Below are 14,548 nucleotides of genomic sequence, written 5' to 3'. Positions count from 1 at the left end.
AAGGTGTGGTTTTTACAAATTTCATTCTCAGCCCATTTGTCCTTTGTATACAAGGGGGTTACTGATTTTTTTTTTTCAATTAATCTTGTATCCAACCATTTTTCTGAAGTTGTTTATCAGCTGTAGGAGTTCTCTGGTGGAATGTTCAGGGTCACTTACATATAGTCTCATATCATCTGCAAACAGCAAAATTTTGATTTCTTCCTTCACTATTTGTATCCCCTTGATCTCCTTTAGTTGTCTTATTGCTCTAGCTAGAACTTCCAGCTCTATATTTTTGCACAGGGGTCTTTTGTGAGACTGTTTCTCCAAACAAGGACCATGAATGGATGCAACCTAGAGCCTCTGCTCAGATGTAGCCCTTGGTAGCTCAGTATCCAAGTGGGTACCCTAATAAAGGGAACAGGGTCTGTTTCTGACATGAGCTCAATGGTGGGCTCTTTGACCTTTTCCCCACTCCCCAGGGAGGGGCAGCCCTGCTAGGCCACAGAGGAGGACTTTGCAGCCAGTCCTGAAGACACCTGATAAACCAGTATCAGTTGGAAGGGAGGAGGTCCTCTCCTATCAGTGGACTTGGTAAGGGGCAGGGAGGAGATGAGGATGGGGGGTGGGACTGGGAGGGAAAGAGGGAGTGGGATACAGCAGGGATACAAAGTTAACAAACTGTAACTAATATTAAAAAATAAAAAAAGAAAGAAAGAATGAGAGAGTGGGCAGCCTTGTCTTATCCCTGATTTTAGTGGAATTGGTTTAAGTTTCCTAACATTAAATTTAATTTTGGTTATAGGCTTACTGTAAAAGCCTTTATTATGTTTAGGTATGGACCTTGTACCCCTGATCTCTCCAAGACTTTCATACCACTCCTAGGCATATGTCCAAAAGATGCTCAAGTATAAAAAAAAGGACATTTGCTCAATCATATTCATAGCAGCTTTATTCATAATAGCCAGAACCTGAAAAAAAAAAAAAACCATATGCCTCTCAACTGAGGAATGAATACAGAAATCATGGAACATTTACACAATGGAATATGATTCACCAATTAAAAACATGAAAATCATGAAATTTGAAGGCAAATGGTGGAATCTAGAAAAGATCATCCTGAGTGAGATATCCCAGAAACAGAAACACACACACGGCATATACTCACTTAAAAGTGAATGTTAGACACATAATATAGGATAAACATACTAAAATCTGTGCACTTAAAGAAGCTAAACAAGAAGGAGGACCCTGGTTAAGATGATCAATCCTCATTCAGAAAGACAAATGGGACAGACATCAGAAGAGGGAGAAAACAGAAACAGGACAGGAGCCTATCACAGAGGGCCTCTGAAAAAAATCTACCCAGTAGTGTATCAAAGCAGATAGCAGATGCTAAGGCTCATAGCCAAACTTTGGGCAGAATACAAGGAATTTTGTGAAAGAAGATGGGATAGAAAGACCTGGAGGGGAGAGGAACTCCCAAGGGAGAGCAGCAAGATCAAGAAATCTAGGCTCAGGGGTCTTTCTTTTCTGCAACTGATATTGCAGCCAAGGGCCATGCATGGAGATAACCTCAAACCCCTGCACAGATGTAGCCCTTAGCGGCTCATTATTCAAGTGAATAGCCCAGGAAGGGGAACATGGACTATCTGTGACCGAACTCAGTGGCTGGCTTTTTGATCACCTCCCTCTGTTGGGGGGAGGAGCCTTATCAGGCCACAGAGGAAGACAATGTAGCCAGTCCTGATGAGACCTGCAAGTCTAGGATTAGATGGAATGGAGGAGGACCTCCTTTATCAGTGGACTTGGAGAGAGGCATGGGAGGAGATTAGGGAGAGAGTGTAAGATTGGGAGGGAATGACAGAGGGGGCTACAGCTGGGATACAAATTGAATAAACTACAATTAATATAAAAATTAAAAACAATATTATTACTCAAGTATAAGGAGAAATAAAATCTGAAAAAGAAAGTTATGCCAAGGAATTCAAAGAATTATCATTCTTGATTTAGAAAACATGAAAGTATTTATGGATTCTAAAAGAAAAAAAGTGAGACTTATTACATGTCCTAAAATATGGACTATGATTTTTGCTCTACAGGTCTTAATAACGTCATCTGCATAATACTGGGACAATCAACACTGTGTGATGAATGAGAAAGTTGTTCATGAAGCCCCACCTCAACCTCAGGAAACACACACAGTTAATTGTTGGGGGTGAAGGGCTTATCAGTTTTTTCAATGGTACAATTGCTCTTGCTGTGGTGCATAATCTTACACCATCCCAAGGCAAGAAACTAATTAAACTAATTTGGTCTCACAGAGAAAGAAGATATAGAAGCAAAAAGAGAAAACTTTGAAAACAGTTTCAGCAGAAGAGAGAGGAATTTATCACATGAATGTATGAAACTGTCAAGCAATAAAAATTCCTTATAATTGGAAAAAGAAATCTCAAGCATGCAATATTTGGAAACAGAAGTAATCTCATTTGATAACACAAAATTTTGTTCTTGTACTTTTCATTGAGCTAGGGTCTTCTTAAACTGTATGTTTTATCTAAAAATACAATCTGGATATAACATTTTATGCTTCCTTTCTTTGTATGCATATTTCCAATATTTTATTTATTGTTTATTAATTTTAGTTTCAATTTTTAAAGTTTAAATGTGTGTGTGTGTGTGTGTGCGTGTGTGTGTGTGCAAGCATGTAGGTACCATGTTTCTATGGAAGCCAGAAGATACTTTCAGATGTTGGTTATGAGTTTCCTTATTGTTTAAGTTAGGGCCTACTCTTCTTTGCCATTGCATATGCCAGTTCTCTCAGCCCATGAACTTCCAGGATTCTCTCATCCATCTGCCTAAGCCACTGCGGGAGCCACAGGGTCATAAATGAATACCACTCTATTTAGTTTTATACGGAACAGGACTTCCAAACTCATGTTTTTTGCATGTACAGCAAATGCTTTATCCATTACATCATCAAACCAACCTTCAACTCATTTCAATATCAAAATATAATTATTTGATTACTAAATTCCTAATAGTGAGTTTCTATTTTTAAGCTACAAGACGTTACTTATCTATTCCTTAAAGTACTCTATTTATTTCTATAGCTAAAGTAAATCTCTCTTACTATTTCTAATCAGTTTTCTAACATGTAACTACTAGTTCAACTAAAGCAACTATATAGATATACATATAGGTATTTGTTACTAGAATATTTTAAGACCATGTATTAATATAAATGTCTCAGGATATAAGTATAGATAATTCTTGTTTTGATAAGCTTAGTATCTATGAAAATTTGTTTTCTGATAACAGTGTTTTAATTCACTTAAGAAAGCCACTACCACTAGTAAAGTATTTTATTGGCCACCAATTGCTGTGGCATTGGCAATTTATTAATTAAATCAGATGCAACCCTAAGTTGGTTTTAGTCTTCTTGGAGATTTTATATTGAATACAGAATAAAAAATAATGAGAATTGTTAGAGATAACTAATTATTAGAAAGTGGATATAATTTTAAAAATTCTTATCTAACAATCTTCTTGAATATCTTTAAGAAATATAAATATATTGTCTCTTTAGTCTCTTTATAACCTGACTGATAGACCCCCCCCCCAAACAAAGCAGTGACAAAAATAGTCTATAGTCTTAGTAGAATGCCAACACCCACGCCCGTGTCGCCATAGTAGCATAAGCTACAGGGCTGGAGATACGCTTTCTTCGGAAATTTGTTCCCTGGAAGGTCCCTGGCAGACTCATCCCACTTAGAAAAGAGATGTATTCTGAGATTTCTACGCTTTTTCAGTTGTAACTCTGGGGCTGGATTAATGAGTTCTTTGATCTTTCTCTGTGACTCCTGAAACAGCACAACTAATTTTATAAAGAAATTTATTATTAGTAGATTATTAAAAGCTTTAATAAAAATAAAATGTAAAAGGAATGAGTTTAAAAAAGTAATGAATTAGATTTAGTATTAATAGGCATTAAGAATAGTGAAAAAATAATGGGCTCCTTCTTAAGAAAAAATAACATGAGAAGTACAGCTGGCGGGAGTTTCCCCTCCCTTCAGTGCCTTGTTCCTAGGGAAGATCATAAATCTTTAGCAGGACATAAGGGAGGATGGTTGACAAAGGTGTGTTTAGACTTTGGCAGGTATTCGACTTGGCTCGGAGGACCATTACAGCTCCTGACTTTCCTCTTCACTAGTCAGTGATAATGAAACCATAGTTTGAGGTTTTTGTTTCTTGTTGGCGTTGATCAGAAAGTTTCTAGGCAAAGATTTCTAGTGGGCACTGCCCTATGTAAAAACATAAACTTTGTATCCTTGGTAAAAGCCTGAACGTTCTGGAAAGCATGCCAATTTCAAGGTGCTTCCTTGTGAGATCACTATAAAAATACTAGCTTGACTTCAGTAAAGTTGCAGCAGAGTCAAAACCATCAAGGTGTCTCTGTCAATTCATCGCCGAAACCGTGTCTTCCTGTCTAAAGCCTTGTTCTCCTGCGGACACCGGGAGCCCGACTGGGCCGGTCCGTGGCAGTAGAAATTTTACAAAGCTCAAAGTGTCTTACTTACTTTTCTTTTGCTGTTATAAAGCACTATCATCCAGGCAACTCATAAAAGAGAGTACTTCGTGATGGTGGTATCTCCCCTGCCAGGTGGACTTAGAGAGGGACAGGGAAGAGATAAGGGAGGGTGGGTGGGGTTTGGGAAGGAATGAAGGAGGGGGCTACACCCGGAATTCAAAGTGAATAAAGTGTAATTAACATAAAAAATAAAAAAATGGAAAAAAAGAAAGTACTTAATTTGTCTTGAACTTTGAGTGTTTTAGAGTCCATGATATTAAAGCAAAGATGCATTTGCGAGTTTAGATTGTGAAAAAAAAAAAAAACATGAGGCAGAGAGAGAAAGCATTGTGTATCACAAGTCTCTTGAAACCTGAAAACTGGTGCCCACTGACCCAGCTCCTCCAAACTCTTCCCAAGTAACTCGGAATTCTTTCCAATGACTGGGACTCAAGGATTAAAATATACCATGTAAGCATACAGCGGACACTCATCTAAGCCACCACACCACGATACTCAGAATACCCACGATACAAACCATAATTACCTGTCCTCCCCAAAAGCAAATGAGACTATCTCACTGAGGGAAACAAAATAAAAAATGTTAAACGAGATTGTCTACCTATGAATTCAATGATTTAAAAGCAACAAATATTATTATTATTATATTTATGTTCTATAAAGTAAAGATGAATCATTTCAGAACAAATTAAATAACAGATGCTCTTAAGAAAAGAAGTGTATTAAGAATGATTCAATGGGAGCTGGAGAGATGGCTCAGAGGTTAAGAGCACTGGCTCTTCCAGAGGTCTAAGAGTTTAATTCCCAGCAACCACATGGTGGCGCACAACCATCGATAATGAGATCTTGTGCCCTCTGCTGGCGTGTATGTGTATATGCAGGCAGAACGTTGTATACAAAGTAAATAAAGCAAAAAAAAAAAAAAAAAAAAAAACTTCCTTTAAAAAAAAAAAAAAGAATCATTCAATAAATAAGTTAGAATAATAGAACTAGGAAATTATCCAAAATACAATATTTATTAATAAACCTTAATTGAAAAAAATTTGACAAAGACTCATTGAATTTGAAAATATATCAAAATAAAATATACCATCTGAAATTGTTGTGCCAGGTTCACGGGATCCTCAGAGACCACCAGGAGACGACTCAATGCAATGGCAAGAGAGCTTTATTACGAGAGCGATCGAGCTCGAGATCCAAGAGATCCAAGTCTCACTGATGTAGCAGTAGAGAAATGGGACCCTGAGCTCTGAATGAACAGGATTTTTAAAGGAAAAGTCTGTGAGCAGGGAGTTTCCATGGCAGCAAGCAGTGGGGCACAAGCCTTGACATTAGAGAATTGGATAAAGTTTAGCAAGGGGAGATGACCTTTTCTGAGGCACATAATCACAAGGGTTAAGGCGTATAATAACAATGGCTATTTTTCTAAACCATATCTGAAACATTGGGGAGAATTTTCCCACCCGATTCTCAACCGATTCCCATTGATTATTGCCAGGGAGTTTGTCTCTATTTTTTTTTATGAAGCATTTATTCTGTTATATTTCCTGGAGGCTGTTGCTAGGAGAGTTATCTTTGTTTTCTGCCAGGTATACATTCTGTAATATTTCCTGGTACCTGAATTCAATTCCCAGTCAAAACCTTTATTTCAAAATGAAATTATATTCAGGCCAATTCAAACTCTTAAAAATAAAAATAGTAACAGAAACTAAAAGAAACCATATTTAAAACTAATGATTTAAAATGTATATACTTGGAGAAAAGTGATGAAAGGCTACAGCAGAAAAGATATATTTAATGAACTAACAGCTGGAAACTTCCAAGATTTTAAATAGAACCTTCCTATTGTCACAATAGCCATGAACCTTCCAGACAGAAGCACATTTCAGTAAAAGAGAACATGGTGTATTCTTGAGTGCTGTCGTTATAAAATCTGAATCTTAACAACATGGGACCTAAAGACAGGCAAGAACAGCAGTAGGTGCCGAGATGTGGTCATAAAGCTATGTGGGCCTGAGAGATGACAAGGACAAGACAATACAGCACACATTGTGCTCAAAAAAGAGTTCACAATGTAGCTTTCTAGTGGATTTCACAGATGGGATAGCACAACAAACTAATGCCAAAGCAGAGAGGACTGCCAGCTCTAAATTATTATAGTTACAAAAGGACATGAAAAATAAATGCCACTATCATGACAATTTTCTGATTTTTAAAATAAAATTTATTTGAATACCATCATAACAGTTGTATAATATTGTAATGAAATTATGGTTATCATTGAGTTAATTACTAACACAGGAAATATTGATGAATCTAAACCAAAATCTGGCAGGCACAAGAATACCTTGCTTTGAGTATCAGAAGCTTAGGAACTACCTCAAAAAGGAAAAAAAAAAAAAAAAGGTACTAAAGTAGTGAAAGGTTAGATGTACTCTGAAATTTTATATGAATAAATTGTACACATAAGTTTAAGCAAATGTATGTGTTTAGGTTTTGTGAAAATTATCAATTATATTTAAGCATGTGAAAAATTACTCAAACATTCATTAGGAATGTTAGTTCTTTTGTGTTGTCAATATATAATTAACTTTAGACATAGCATCTTACAAACATTGTATGTCTTTCAATAGTTAATAAAGTTCTGTTAATGATGAACTAAGACGTAAACTACATAAACTATAATATTACTTAGTAGATATAGCACTGAAGAAAAGCAAAGTCTCTTTCAAAATACTAACTAAAGGAAACTTATATATATTGGTCACAAGGCTTCCCAATTTCCCAGGGCGGGAGGAGGGGTATATTACCACAAGTGATGATATTTTCACAACAGCATCTATCATTCTCAATTTCCAGCGTTCTTCAATGTTTTCTGGTATGGGTGTATAAATATAATAAGCAAAGACGACACAAAAGATCCCAAAGAACAGAATTTTTGTATCCCATGATAAATGGTGTCCAAACTTCTCTTTGTGGATAGTCAAATGGCACCTCATATATCAACTGCTAAAAAGTAAGACAAAGGTAGAAGGCAAATTGTTCCAGGTAAGAGGGCAATACAGCAACACTCACTGAAGATGACGTTCCAAGTTCAGGCCACTGCGGTAACAGGTTGTGCAATTGTGTGTCTTTGTGCAACAGAATGTGTCGTGATGTATCTATTGACAATTTGCGTCAAGAGCAAAAACATTATGAGAATAGCAAGTTCTTTAATCTCAGAGAAACACACCTTAGTGGGACTGTAAGTGCAGGAAAAGAAAGATAATCCATTTTTGGTGCGATTTTAATGAAAGTAGTGACAAGAGGTGAAAAAATCAGCATAAAGGCTAAAGTCTATTACACACAAAAAATATTATGGATAAAGATCATGAGAGATGTGCTTCCAAAGTTCAGTAATCTGATATAAATCATATTGTTTCTTATAAACTTAACAGAGAGCAAATTAGAGAGAAGCAAGGCTGGAGATCTCAAATATCAGGTCACACGGCACAAAAAGGAAAATGATCTTAGTCTAAAGCCAGAAAGAAAGGAAAGTAAACCAGATATGGTGGGGTATTGCTGAAAACCCTCATGAGGACATTCAAATGGAAGAATGATGAGTTCGAAGTGAACATACTGGAAACGAGAGCTACAACTTTTGACTAATCCTCATATTAAAACAATCTAGAGAGAGACACACACAGAAAGAGAGAGAATGAAAGAGATACAGGGACTTATGATCCCTGACTGTAGACAATAACTCTGCCTTCTCAAGAGCAAAATAAAAATTATGACTTCCACCTAGTAGGGTATCCTAAGAATTAATGAGATAATTTATTGACATAGGTATTCAACACAGGGACTCAATGTTTATTATTATTATTATTATTATTATTATTATTATTATTATTATTACTGCTGTATTGTTCCTGTTTTTAGGATAGCTCTATTTTAAGACATTTTTCTATAAATTCACTTATTTGCCTAGAAACTGCCTGGCTGCATAGACTAGGCAGCTATGAAATAAAAATGCAGCTGAATACATGATTTTTTTTAAGATATGTGAGAGGTGGTACATGTATGATATTAACAAAGGACTTGATTTATTCTTTTCTAGATTAGGTTTATTTGAATAAAGCTTACTAACTTTCCATGTTAAAAAAAAAAGAAAAAAATATACAGATAAAGAAAAAGACAGAGACAGGAAGAATGTGGCATTACAGTAAAATTCCTTACAAAGATACCTCAGTTCTTTGACCATGGAAACAGCAGGAGCTCAGATAACATTTAGGACTCTGCCCTACTCACCCACTTCTAGCATCAGCTGGTTTTTACTTCCCATCAGTTTCAGACTTCAACTGCAACTGGGGAAAAACCCTGTGTGTCAGGGAGATTAAACATTTTAAGTCCAGGTGCAAACTGCAGAGTTCTGATTTTCTACTGTGATTGGCAGAGGGTGTCAAAGTTCTGATCACTTGTAGAAATTTTCAGGCTGTTTTTGTTGATGTTCATTTGCTAGCCACAGTGAAGCAGGCATCTGGCTTTCAGCAGACAGACAGTTCCTATGATTGCAAAGTGAAAGGGAATTGGAGAGCCAGGCCAGGCCTGTTACCTCACTGAACCTCCTCTTAGGATGTGATCTTCAGATACATTTTCTGATTGCAGTTGTTATCTGTGAAACCCTGGGGGAAATCCATGATCTCCTGACTCTTACAGCATTAATGACTCTAACCCTAGTTTCACATGGAAAACAGGTTTGGCTGTCAATTTGCAATGAACAATGGTACTATTGGACCAGAGCTACAGCAGCTTCTGTACACTGAAGACAATGAAAATTGTTCTAGGTAATCATTTTCGTGGACCAAGAAACCCCTTAGGATGTTTTTCTTGCTGGAGTCTCACTCTTGAGCACCTTTTCAGTTGCTTTTCTGCAGAGCAGAAAGCTTCTCTTTCATGGTTCTAATCTCTTGAACAATTACACACCCCTTTCAGTATATGATTGACTGCACTTTGAAGTGTCCTGATGCCTTTTTCTGCTCCAAGCTGCACAATACATTTCCTCCTGTCCTAATTGCTCATGGAATTTAAATCAATCCTCTTTCATGGTTATTCGTGAATATTGGGTGGAAGGTTTGTCTTAGTAAAGCTGAGTGTTCCACAATCTCTTATTCCAGGCACACTGATCAGTTAGGAGTCTCTTATTATTTACCATTTACTGCAAACGAGATTTATCTGATGGTGGCTAAAAACTACACTGATCCATGCCCATAAAAAGAGGAACATAGATGGTGCTTTTTTAATATGTTAACTTAGCAGGATAACATACCTGATTCTCCTCTGGACTTATGACCTCTACAGCTATATTTTGTTGCTTTTTGTTTTGTTTTGTTTTGTTTTGTTTGCTTCTTTTATTTTTAATTCTTTTTTCAGTTTCTTTATTTAACATCCAAAGGGTGTTTCCTCTCTCCTCACCTCCCATTCCAATCTCTTTCCCTTGTTCAACCTCCCTTCTTCCTTTCACCCCAGAAAAGAGGAATACTTTCCCAAATATCAACCCTCCCCAGCACATCAAGTCACATCAGGACTGAACATATCCTCATCTCCTGAGGCCAGCCAAGGCAGTGCTGCCAAAGGGTAAGTGATCCAAAAGCAGGCAACAGAGTCCATGTTAGAAAGAGATCCTCCTAACATTAGCTAGGCTCCCCTTACGAAGACAAAGTCACCCTTTGGCCACATATGTGCAGGGAGCCAAGTTCAAATCATGCATGTTCCTTTATTGATGTCTCAGTCTTTGTAATCCCCAATGACATTGGGTTAGTTATCTCTTGTTCTTCTTGTGAGGCTCATGTCCACACCTGGCCCTTCCATCTTTCCCCCTACACTTGCACAGTACACCCAGAGCTTTACTGCAAGTCTCAGCATTTGTCTCCATCTGCTGCTGTCTGGAGCCTCCCAGATAATAGTCAAGTCAGGCTCCTGTCTGCAAGCATATAGCGCATCATTAATAGTGCCAGTGTTTGGCTCTCTACTGTGGGGTGGTTATCAGATTGGGTCAATTATTGGTTGGATATTTCCTCAATCTTTGTTCTGTCTTTATCCCAGGGTAATTTGTTTCTTGTTTGTTTGTTTTTCACAATTTATAGTACGAGGCATGAATTCTGTTTTGAGGATCAGGTTTTAATTCAATCAAAATTTGGTGGGCAGTTACCATACAACATTCAAACCACTATTACACAAATCTTCCCTGGCCAATCATTGTACCATGCAGGGTCCAAAATTTGATGACACAGTTGTTGAGTTTTCTGCCTTGTTAGGATTCATATATCCTCCCAGCAATATGGCAGTTAACCAGTAAGGATTAATCTACCAGGTCAGTAACAACTAGTTTTCTCTCTATCCTATGTCTCCAGTATGTGGTGTCTTCAGAAACAGGATCTTACCTTCATGTTAAAGAGCAATGGCGACAGTCTGCAATGTTTGGAGAGTGCAGGAGACCCCATTGGCCAACACCTCCAGAAGAGGTGACACATTTCCAGCACTGGGCTAATTTTTGCAAAACTGGTTTTGTCTGGAGAAAGCACTGACCCTCTGGTATAGGTGTGTGTGTGTGTGTGTTTCAGGAAGTTATTTTCCAATAGCACATTTCTTTTTTTTAAGATCATCTTTTTCTTTTAAGATGTATTTATTTATTGTGTACACATAATAAATAAATATACATGACCATGTGCATGCCAGGAGAGAGCACCAGATCTCATTATAGATGGTTGTGAGCCACCAAGTGGTTGCTTGTAATTGAACACAGGACCTTGGGAAGAGCAGCCAGTCATCTCACCCTCTGAGCCCTCTCTCCAACCTCTAGCAGCACATTTTGACATAGCTTTTTCAAGGAACTTTAGTATTTATTATCTTTTCATCTACCATTTTTCTATTCTTCTTTCCCATTCTTGCTTTTCATTTATCTTGTTCCAATGTATTCAATTCTATCTTATACCAAATGTACTCTAACACCTGTCCCTTGAAATTCCCTCTGTGACATTACAAAGTTCTGTGACTTTGAAAGGTTATCTAACTTAAACGTACATATCTAAAGATTCAAAGTTATCCTTCATATGTGAGGGAAAATATAGAACATTTGTTTTTGTTATCTGGGGTATAATAGTCCATACATTATATCAGGTCCATACATTTTATAATATCATTTTTAACAGTCATGTCAATAATAGTCCAATGATAATACACAGCACATTTTTATTATCCATTCATCATTTGGGCATCTAGACTGTTTTTATTTTGGTGCTATTGTTAATAAAGTAGTAATGAACATAGGTGAACAAGTATCTGTTTAGTAAGAGCATAGCACGAGCATAATAGGATTGATACAAAGTGACATTGATTGATATTGTTGGGGCTATGTCTGCATCTATTACAGTCCTGCCCCAACAAGTACTTACTGCAGATCATGTTAATTTATCCAGAGATGTTTCCTTGGTGCTGATTACTCGGGAAAGGATTGATAGAATCAGAGTCAATGTTTTATTTGGAACCCATTTTATATATGGAAACTCAAACACAAAATATTAAAATTAGGCTTACCAGTTTATGTCATGCTAATTATAAATAGCTCTGTATAACTCCTCTATCTTACAGTGGCTCTGAAGTTACATGGGGAACCCAAGAGCCTGGTCTGGGCTCATCGGCTAAGTTCTCTCCTGATGGGAACTTGGTTCTGATGACTATTTGCCCATTGACCTTTTCCACACAACTAGATGATTATCAAAATTTAGGAAGATCTTTCTGGATTTTTTCTTCCAGGACTATATAAGAACATTCAGCGGTGACCCAGGCAAAGATGAGGAGTTGATTCAGGTTACTGATTTGCCAAGAGTCCTGGGTGTTAGAGGGATTAGGTCTCCTCATCAGAATGTGGGGAGACACCAGGTGCCAATCATTTAATCAGAATTTCCTGTGTTTGTGGTCTAACACCTCTCTATACTGTAACTGATATAGCTGCCAACCATGGTCGCTTGGTTATGTACCAGTGTGCTGGGTTAGATATTAACTGTTTTCTGAAGTTGTGTTTCCTTCTTCTTGATATAGTTCATAGTTTAGCAGGAAACTGTGGGGAATGAGGAGAAGAAAGAGAAAAAATTACAGCATGCATATTTATTGCTAAAAACAGGAAGTTCATAAAAGAGCCTGTACATGGGAAAATGAGGAAATAAATGTAAAACCTTTTTAACTATGAAGAAATAGATGTATAAATAATGGTTGTTTCAGTGCCAGAGTGTGCAAAGTGCACCACTTGGTCCAAGACTTCTTCCCCTACTGCATATATACTATTTCAAGTTTCCATCCACCTTCGGGGCTGGTCCCCGCAAAAGATCATATACTCTATCTGTTTGTAACCTTTTGAGCAAAGTCCACAGTGAATTCCGTAAATGCTGGCCTAATTCTCTCTCCCATCAACAGTGGATAAGTCTTTCCCTTTCCCACAGTCCCACCAGAGTTTGTTTTTTTTTTTTCTTTTATTTTATTGATCTTAGCTATTCAGATTGGAGTAAGTTGAAATCATATTGTACCATTTCCCTGCTGCTTAAAATTGTTCAGCATTTAAAAAAAAATAGCCTTTTATTTGGCACACATTTTATTTTTAATCATCGATATGCCTAATACTAAAGCAAACTGTGTCAAAATGCTTGTATTATTCAATAACAAGTGTTGCAGGCTTCTTACTCTTTATTGAAGTTTCTTATTTTCCCTTTTTTATTTAACATAGATTCTTCTCTCATACAATGCAATATTAACACAGTTTTTTCTCACTCTACTCTTCCCAGTTCCTCCCCACCTTCTCTCCAATCTCGATCTGCTCCCTTTTACTGTCTTTCTGTCTCTTATTAGAAAATAAACAACAACAACAAAAACAGGCTTCTAAAAGATAAAAACAAATTATAACAACATAACATATAAGATAAGACAAAAATCATCACACTAAGGTAGGATGAGTCAAACCAACAGAAGTAAAATGGCCCTAAGGGAAGGCACATGAGTCAGACACGCACTCATTCACACACGCAGCATTCCCATAAAGAGCTCTAATGTATACATAGAAGACCTGGTGCAAACCCATGGAAGCCCCTTGATTGCTACTTCCTTCTCTGTGAGATCACATGAGCTTTGCTCAGTGTCTTTGGAGGGATTTGTTCTCCTTGTTTCCTGCTTCTCCTCTGGTTCCCAGACCCCTACCTCCTCATCCTCAGGGTTTCCTGAATTTGATGGAGCCTTCCCACTTAGAGTTGTATATCCTGTGGTTTCGAGCTTAAATTATTGTCAAAACATTCAATAGTGCTGTGTGAATTATTATGGGAAATGTATGCATAACTAACAGTCCTCATCTGGAGACTTCTCTGTTTACAATGATACAAAACAAGTACTTATTATACATTGTATAATCATATGATTAAATGATTAATAGATAATTCAAACAAATTTTAGTCAATTTTGGTTCAGTATAGGTCAAACAATGACCCTTCTTTTTCATAAATAAATCAAGAATTGTTATGTTGAATCCAGGTCCTCAGAGAGCGTGCTGGGCACTGAGCCATAGTTGCAAGCTTCTCCAGAAGTTCCAAGCCTTGTTGGTCTAAGGTGGAAAAGGACAGAACTCAGAATAAAATATGTATCAAAATATTTATGTTCTGCTCCAGTCAGGGGTGTAGAAAAATGGGATTTTTCTCTGTAATAAGTGTTATTGTTCTTTTAGCTGGCCTGCTGATACCATTCCAGGTGGCTTCTGGGAGCTCAGGGCTCTGGAAAACAAGCCAGGCAGCAAAAAACCTCAGGAGGGTCCACTGGCTGCTGAGGGAAAGCTGACAGCTCAGTCCTGCAGATCAGCACCACAGCAGGGGGAGGTGAGCAGCAGAAGCTCACAGAGCCAAGTGAGCTCTAGCAGTGACTGTGGCAGTTCTGTGTGACTGACTGTCTGGGAGTCCAGTC

General features: G+C 37.4%; 1 pseudogene; it reads right to left on the bottom strand.

The window, feature by feature from the left end:
- LOC129668683 (arylacetamide deacetylase-like 2) overlaps positions 1-7,572 on the bottom strand; it is a 36,180-nt pseudogene extending 28,608 nt beyond the window's left edge.
- Positions 7,573-14,548: the final 6,976 nt, after the last annotated feature.

This window comes from Psammomys obesus, unplaced genomic scaffold, assembly GCF_907164565.1.
Source record: "Psammomys obesus unplaced genomic scaffold, mPsaObe1.curated_primary_1811, whole genome shotgun sequence".
In the NCBI taxonomy this organism is placed as follows: domain Eukaryota; kingdom Metazoa; phylum Chordata; class Mammalia; order Rodentia; family Muridae; genus Psammomys; species Psammomys obesus.
The sequence above is the reverse complement of the archived record's forward strand: the minus strand, read 5'-3'. Positions and strand labels throughout refer to the sequence as shown.